This window comes from Thalia democratica, chromosome 9 (assembly GCF_965202585.1).
Source record: "Thalia democratica chromosome 9, ktThaDemo2.hap1.1, whole genome shotgun sequence".
Lineage (NCBI taxonomy): Eukaryota > Metazoa > Chordata > Thaliacea > Salpida > Salpidae > Thalia > Thalia democratica.
In genome coordinates this window covers 12,457,970-12,467,371 of record NC_139173.1, presented here as the reverse complement: position 1 = coordinate 12,467,371, position 9,402 = coordinate 12,457,970, and the positions used below count along the sequence as shown (strand labels likewise).

The following is a 9,402-nucleotide window of genomic DNA, read 5'->3' as shown; positions in this document are numbered from 1 at the left end:
AGACTTTGAAATAATATAACCTTTAAAATATTTAAGAAAAATTAAGTTTCTTTTGTTAAATTCAAGATTAACTAAACGTTATGTATTTGGTTAAAAAATAAATTATATAGTTAGACTCTTTTTCTTATAAGTTCTCTAAAAAATTTCAAGTATAACTAGTTTAAACAAACTTGAATAAAATACATAAGTAGTTTTTATAGTAAAGTAACTCTGTAAGTAATTATAAATTTTTTAAGAGAGAATGATGTCCTATCGTGTAGTCGTTTATTTGATTAGTTTACATTTTACAATTTATTTTTATACCAGTTTATCAAGTCTAACTCTCTTGAAGTTACGTAGCAAATTAAACTGGATTAATTTTTATATAATTGAGCACTGTCTGAGTGTAATAAATAACTTTCAACCAAGGGTTTTCAATTTATAAATGTAGCTTACTTTTGATTGTGTTGGTTATTAAAGGAGTGGAATAAATTTATACAATGTAACTATGTTTCTTCTTTTCTACAAGGTTTTTTCGTAGCAAAGAGAAAAACAACGTACTGATATTTTTTCATCATATAAAAAGCTTGCTGATATAGTGAGTTTAAAGTTGTGGTCTACCGGTTCCACAAATTACAATCTGATTTTTGTTTTTAATTCAGATCCAACCGAATCTAATTATGCAATCCAAATGTAGTTATTTTTTTTGTTTATTACCTGTAATTTTCTAGCTAATAGTTAAATAAAGTTCTATAGATAGGTTCTGGTTCATTTGTTATAAAAAAAACAACTTTGTTATAGTACAATAGATAACGTACAAAAAGATTGACTCAGGAAAACTCCACCAGAATTTATAACTGTAAATCTGAAAAGCAAAAATAAGTAGTGGTGTGTCATGAAAAAAAAAAGAGATCAAGTGACTAAAAACTAATCAATCACCTTATATCGATCCAATTAATGAAGATACGTGTTAATTAGAAGTAAGCTAAATTACTATTTTTAATTCAAATACTTTGTAATTTCCACAACAAAAAATGTTTGTAAATTTTTAAAACATAGGTCAATTTCTATCTTTAAACTTTGTCTAATACAGTTTGCTTGCGTAGTGCTTGTGCCTACTCCGTAGACTTTTTGTTATAAAATTAGTGTGGTTATTATTAACTTATAGACTTTTGTTTTTACAAGAATAAAACTTTACTTATGCTCTTTCAAGTAAATGGATTCTTATCGCAGCAAAAAAGACTGGATGACTACTTGTAAAATGATTTAACTAAATTATTATTAAATCTATTATCCAATCAAACTAACGAAAACTTTAATCTTTCAACACAATATGACCTATCTATGGGTCTCATTAAGTACGAAGTATTGTTCATAGTTTACATGCAATAAAAGACAAACTAGAAACTCTTCTTCATGACTATGGTTCAATTATCCAAATAAAGTATTTAAAAGTAATTTTAGTTAATATATACACTTTATACAGTAGTAGGCATGATATTATTTTTAAGTTAAAATAGTTAAAATGTTATTAATAAATGCGTAATATACCTGACTTTAATATTGTATAGCTTAATAAAAGTAGTTATATATGAGAGCGTAATATTAAGTTTTAGGAGAAAAAATAAAAAATTTCTAGTGTGCAGTGCGCACAGAAAATTTTTCCAAGTAGTTTAATGTGCACGGTTTTAAACATGTTGATAATAATTAATTTAAACCAGGGGTCAGCAGCCTTTTGTAGGTAACGAAAAAAAAATCTTAGAAAGAGTTGCTTGACATACTACATAGCAAAAAGTCTTCCGTGAGCCACAGTTAATCAAAGTAGTTGTAGTAATCAGTAAAAATATACTATTTTAAACCAAAATTATAATAAAATAAGCAATAATAAAGAACTAGAAACTATTAACTAGCAAAATTAAAACTTAATTGTAAGCTTTTTCTACAAAAATCCGTTTTTTAATTTTTATAGCATATTTTCGCCTGAAAGTTACACCGTACTTGGTCCTCAGGGCGAAGTTTGCCGACTCCTAGTATAAGCTATGATCTGATGAACAAAAGTTCAGCTTTCCAATAAAAAATAATACTGTTTCGAATATTAACAAGTTGGATTAGAGTATGCGTTTCAACTTCATGCATATCAGATTCGATTAAAGTTACAGACATGTTGATAATTCTTAAACCTAATTTTCAGTTATTTTTAACAATTTAATTACAATATATTTACAAAACTGAATACTTCACTATATTAACTCTCTTTTACTAAAACTTTGATCAATATATGTAATCTAAAAATTTATGATGTCTAATAAATTAAGAAGTAATATTTTTAAAGTCGGCCAAAATGTTTCACTAAATAAATGAGATCCTCAGTTATAGTAAATATCTTATTGAATAGAATAGTAAGTATTAATTTAAAAATGTTCCCAAAGTTTTGTAACAACATCACTTTTTATTTTTAAAACTACAACTTTTTTCATTGGAGAATCACAGTTGATTTTAGCCAAAAGTTAATTCACCGCAGTACACAATGTAGAGGAAACCGTCGCTGTCTTTGTTATTTTCGTACAAACTGTTCAGCGTTGAAGTCATCTGCGGCATTATTCCGTTGACAAACAGCCACACTGCTGTTTCGTTGCCGATTTTTATTTCGCTCCTTATGAACTGCAGCACTTTGCAAAATGACACGTCTTCACCAAATAAGTAGAAATTTTTCTTCATCGGCTTCAAACTGCTGCTGTTGTTGTGCTTTTGTTCCGGCTGCAGGACAACCGGAACGCGTTTCGGGTAAATTTCTTTGAACTTGCTGAACTTTTTCTGTCGGTCCTGATAAGTGAAACGTTCCTTGAAAGTTTTGCTTCTCATCTGTAATTTGCAGCCTGTGTGTAGATATAAAGTAATCAGGTTTGTTTTAGTAATCTAGCTCTTAATTGAATACAATAAAACATATATAAAATCAAGGTTTAAAATAGAGTTTACAAAATAACATACAAATATTATTCATCATCTAATAAATTTCCAAAACAAAAAAAAAATTAAATACCAATTGCAACTTAACAAAATATATTTTTAATTTTCAAAAATTTGTAAAACTTAAAGCTTTTCGAATTATATCTCTGATTCTTTTTCAAAAGTCAAACGAAATGTTCCAATTTAAGTTTTGTAGCTTTTAGACAGAGTTTTTCAAATTTTCTAAGTTTGTTTTGCACTATACCTTCATATGTTGCGACTCTATTTATTAATTTAAAATACATGTGTTTAATAATGTGTTTAAATAGAACAAAATTTCTTCCGACAATAGAAAAAAGAATAGGTTTTTTGGAAATAAATGTTCGAGTTTTATATAAAAATTAATTACCGGTTTGTATGATATAAACTTAGCTGTTAAAAAGTAAAATAATTAATAAACTAAAACTTTAATCATTAAGTAATTTCTGAATAAGCATAGTCTTGCAACTTTAAGGTGAACTTTATAGTTTAACATAACTGCACATCAACATAAAAAAGTTTAGGAAAACATTAACTTTTATTTTTTGTTTAAAATCTATTTTTAAATTGAGTTATATTAAAAGTTTACAAAGATTATTTTTCACAAACTATTTTAAGGGGTTAAAAAAACATAATCATAAAAGCTAAGTAGTATCAAAATTGTTCTAATAAAAAACAGTTTTGAAATAATAAAATATTTAACTGAGTTGATTTAAGTATCTGATAAAGTAAAGTTTTGTCGAATATTACAAATTAGAAATAAGTATTTGAATTTAACTTGACAAAAAATATATACCAATTTCAATTAAAGTATTACACTCTGCTGTTTTAAATGTTGTTCAAAATCATGAGTAAATCTGGAAAAATATTGTGTAAGTACTGATATCAATATAATGATGGATTATTAAGCCGCGTAAAAGTATAAATTGAACTTTTTCAATGTTTTATAAAATTTTTATAAACTGTACAAAGTTAAATGACTAAAAAAGTATTATTTATACAAAGTAGTTTTTAACATACATTTTTAAACTAAAAGTCCTTTTTCAACGACTAATATTTTGTCTTGGACGAGACTTTAAACTGTATCCAAGTGGTATACGGCTCAACAACCGAAAAGTTTTTTTAGTACACCAGGCCCTAGGGACAGTTATTTTGAGCGCTTTTTTGTCGTTTAATAAACACTAATATAAAACTAAAGTTGTTTAATCTTAGTATTAAGTAGAAAATTTTTGAAATTGTTTTATAAAACTCAAGCAACTGTTTTATAGATGTGTTTGGAACTTTAAAAAATAAATGGTTTATAAAAACATTATTTGTATAAAATATCTTCTGATTAATTATTCATTTAGATCAATGCTTGGAAATTATTAAAAAAATGACTGTGTCCTGGATCGATTTTGGAGATTTTTATAGTAAAAAAAGTGTTATATCTAACTTTAAATTTGTATTAAAAATACACCAAATCAAGGAATTAAATGATAAATAAGCGTTTCAAGTTTTAGATATTGTATTACATAAGAAATTTAAAAAATAAAGTGTTTGGAAAAGCTGACAATTTAAGTATGTGGTTGAAAAAGATTTAACATTTCAGTTACTAAAAAATATTTACTGAAAAATTCAGACAGTTAATGAGTTTCACCGTGAACGGATTTTCAAACTGTGATTCTTACTCGAATAGAATTCTATTTATGCCTTTATGGTGAACTTCGGTAACTGTCAGAATTTTTCAATAAATTTTTCTTAAGCTAAAAATTTAGCTGGTAATTGAAACTTTGAAAAAAATACTTACATAATGAGGTTTTCTAGTTCTAAGAATCATATTTACCTTTATTTTAGTTTACCAGTATAATTTTTTTTTAAAGTTTTTATTAATTTTACACCAAAATTTATAAACAATCAAAAAGGCTTACCTTGTGTGTGAATCAGTTTACAGTAAAAAAGTATTGGACTGCTTTTACACCAATAACTAATTATAAATCATTAAAATATTTCAAACAAATTCAAGTATGACGTAATTAGGTTTAAACACATTTGAAACAACACAAAAATAAACAGAGCAAAAACTAAAATGTTACAAAACATGTTCACAGCTATTCTTAAGAGGTTAACAAACTAATTACAATAACCTTGCCGGTTGTGTACGGATTTCATCTAAAACACGCTTTCTTCAAATTGCTTTTATTTTCTAATTTGAGTTTAGAGAAATAAAATGTTAAAAAAACATCTTGTATTAAATTTAAATAAAACGAAAACTATATAAATCAGAAAAAAGTATGAACTGACAAATTATACATAAAATTATTAATTATACCACATACCATAACCTTTGTAATAAATAAAACTTTAAAAACAAATATATTACAGTTTATATGATTAACGTTACAATGAAAAATGCAATTGACATACCCGATAATTAAAACATAAGAGTAAAAAATGTTTCTAGATAATCATATTAAAACTTAGATAAACGAAAATAAGGACTAGTGAAATTGACATTTTCTTACCCCGTGTTTAAAGCATAAATGTAAAAGCGTACGAAAACTTAAATATCTAACGAAAATAATGAACACTAGATGCTCTTGAAAACATATCTCTTAAAGTAGCTTGTCGTTTGATTCTAGCAGACACTTTTTTTGTTTGCAAGTTCTTTATAAAACTATTTTAAATGTAATTAATAAATTGCTTAAACTTAAAATAACTTGAGTTTTCGTAAATCTAGTAGATGTATATACTGTGATTTGTCACACTTAGACCGTCATGTACCTGGGTAGGTGTCAGAAATACACGAAAGGACACTTTTTCACGAAGAGTCACTTTTGCAAGAAGGACCAACTTTTGCACAGCGTTACTAAGCACGGATTAAAACTTTTACACGGCGTCAGTTTAGCACGGGTTTAAAATTTTTTTTATTTTATTATTTTTCTTTAATTTTTGTTCATTTAGTTTTTATAGTTATTTTTTTATTTGTTTATTATACTATCAATGTTACCCTCGACCCTTGGTCTGTAAGGTTAGTTTTTATATTATTTTTTTGTATACTACCACTGTTAGACCTTACTCTTTGTCGGTAAGATTAAGCTTTTAATTTTATTATTTATTAATAATTTGATTAATTATTATTTGAAATTTGGTTTATTATTTATTTATCTCTGTTACCCCTAACCCTTGTTCGGTAAGCGGTTCCTTCTGCTGGCTTGGTGCTCCGTGCAAAAGTGACCCGTCTCGCATGTACCTTATCTTGGCAAATAAATACTAGTTTTTAAAACTTTATACTCATAAGAGCTTAGTTAATAACGACTCTGCTTTGAAAGCAAACTAACCTGAGAACCCAGTAAGTTTTAAAAATAACAATTATGGATGCTTGTAAGAATTTAGTATAAAAAATTTCAGTACTCTTAATATAGCATATTTTTATCACTGTTTTGAGTTTAAATTTATTAATTGCTTACAATACTTGTTAAAAGAGATACAAACACAATAAGTTCGTTGGAATATAACAACAACAACAACTTAAAAAGTACTTAATTTATCAAAAACCTGCTATCTCTAGTTTAAATCGTTTTAGACATTTTTAGTAATTTTCTTTAAGTTCAATCACACAACTATTAAACAGTATTTAATAAAACTGTAGTTGTATTTTATTAATTAAAGTTTGTATACCTGGAATCGGCAGAATTTAGTAATTGCGGGCCAAATTTAAAAAATAAAAACATTTGCGGACGGCAGTTGTAGTTACAATATCACCTTTTTTTTCAATTTTCTGTTAGTTAGACCAATGATTTTTTTAAAACTTTTACTCTTCATTTACGATTAAAATTTCAAAAACCTACATGTTTTCAATTACCTTTAGCGGGTCGCATCCCATTTACAACAAAATCATGATCGCAGGCCGCTTTTTAAGAGCCTTAAGTGGCCCGCGTAATGCATTTTTCCGATCACTGTTATAAACTTATACTGTTTTATAATTAATGTTTATTGTAATTGTTATTAGTTTGTTTACCAATAAATATGGAAACACACAATTTATTCTACTCCTTATCATCTATTCATTGTAGAACTTAAGTTTTCCAAAACTGTGTTTTTAGGTTTACTTGGAGAAACGACGTTAGTGTTTAATAAATGAAGTACTTGGCAAACTATTGTTCTTATTTTAAGTTATACTAATGTCTAGTTAGACTGAATTAGAAGAATATTCAAATTTGTAATTGTATGATATTATATTTTGTGCTTTTATAAATAGTTTTTTTGAAATTTCGTAAGGAGTAATCGTCTAATACAACTTTAGAAAATATTAGTTCTGTAAAAATAACAGTAAAGTTTATTAACATTTTAATTTTTATTAATGTCTTAACGTTTTTTTTTCTCATGCATATTTTGACTTGATAAAGTAGAAATCCTGAGAACGGCTTTGAAAACTCTCTGAGTTGAATGTTGCAAGATAGAAACCCATTAGTTGACATATATACAAAAAATCATTCTATAAAAGTAGTGTAATTAATAATTTGTCATATAGAGTTTATTAAACTATTCCATATTACTAATACTTTATACAACTTATTTAATAAAAATGAGATAAGTAGACAACTTATTGCGAAATGTTTTAGTCTAACTTATTAAATTGCAATACAGATTTTACATATAGTTTAAATATAAGTGAAACTAATTTTTATCTCAATCATTGAACTTTGAATTAATTTTAAGTTTATTACTAAGACAAAACCTTCAAAATTTATCTTGTTTTAACTTATTAATTTTATCATAACTACTTAAATAATAATAACATGTAAAATAAAAGTTATGATACTTTAGTAATTTATTCGTACACTTTAGTAAAAACAAGTATTGCACAGTATCTAGTTTAAAATGAGGTTTTAAGTCTTTCTTTCTCAAATCACAGTAGAACAAAAGCAACGTTAACAAAACAATTGATAAAAATCTTTAGGATTGACATTAATTTTAAGAAAATATATTTTAATTTTCATTATAAACTGCTTAAAACATACTTAGACATTTTAGATTTGTGTTACTCAATGTGACCAAAATTTTGTTGTGTAATTTAGTTAAAATTTAAAGTAAAAAAATAGTTCTTAAACTTGTTCTTTACAATTTCTATAATGATATTTTACATTTTTTAATAATATACTTTTTAGAATAAATTAATGAACTACATGTTTTAAAAATTTTTATTATTTTATATTTTATAAAAGAAATATTGTAATTTTAATTATATCTTTAAAGTATCCTATTAAAATTATGTGTCAAAAGTTTAAGCAATTTTAGATTATGTGCAATTGAATCCAGACAGCTAAAGATGTTACTTACTAAAAATTAAAAAAAAACACACATACTTTAATAAAACTGCAAGTTAAAAGGGAAATTCAATTTAAAAAAAAAAGCAAATAACATATGCTTTTTTATGCGTTAGTACTTAAAGCTGTATCTTTATACAGTTATTATGATAGCTTACAAAAGTTATTATTCCAAGTCAGATGAACTAGAACTTTTTTTGAAATAATAAAGCTTGTTACTTTTCTATCAAAAAATTTCAGTAGCTAAAGGCTTGATAAAATTTGTCTTACGATGATTCGAGAAAAAGTGACTGTAGGTAAACAAAAAGTCTTTTTTTGGCTAATATTGAATCGCAAGTATTTGAGCGCTTTTTAAGGTAGTTTCACGATGAACTGTTGTCTACAGAGAGTTGGAACTGATCAGTGTGCTGCATAGAAAGAAATTTGCAAAAATTGGCAGTATGAGTTTGTGATTGATGGCTAATACGGCATTCGTTTGAGCAGTAACACGTCAATTTGCAATTGGGACAAACTTGCCACTCGCCTACCTGGTTTATTAAGGCAAGTTTAATTATTAGCTGAACGAAATAAAAATGCGAGTTGTTTTATAAACATTAAAATTTTCAAAAATAATATAATTTAGTGTAAATATTATTTTTTAAAGGACCGAAGTATATATCTGATTGGACTTAATTAAATTTTACTTTGATATAACGAATAATAAAAATTATAAAAAATTAAAATATTTAAGAAGCTCTAATAAACTGATTAATTTATTGTCAAAAAGAGGATTTTAAAAAACTAATACGTTTTTATTTTCTAATCATTGTTTATTTATTAATTTTGAATAGACTAGAATAACATAAATATAAATTCGTTTTACAAGTATTTGTAGTGATGATTGTTAATTTTAAATTTTGAAAGGAAATAAAAGTATGTTAAAAAGTAAACCGGCCAAACTTTAACATTATTATTCACTGTTAAGCAGAGTTTTAGTGCTGATTAAATAAAGCAATGAGTTTATTTTATTATAAAATTAAGAGTAACAGTTTTATGTTTAAATTTAAAAACTAAGTAGTAAAATCAATACAAAAAATAAAAAAAATAAAATAGACGAAAGTCATCAGAGCCGAAGGGTGGACTTTAATGT

The 9,402-nt window shown here is 25.6% G+C and overlaps 1 pseudogene; it reads right to left on the bottom strand.

Moving 5' to 3' along the window:
- Positions 1 to 2,475: 2,475 nt before the first annotated feature.
- Positions 2,476 to 2,841, bottom strand: LOC145844834 (uncharacterized; annotated as a pseudogene).
- Between the last annotated feature and the right edge of the window lie 6,561 nt (positions 2,842 to 9,402).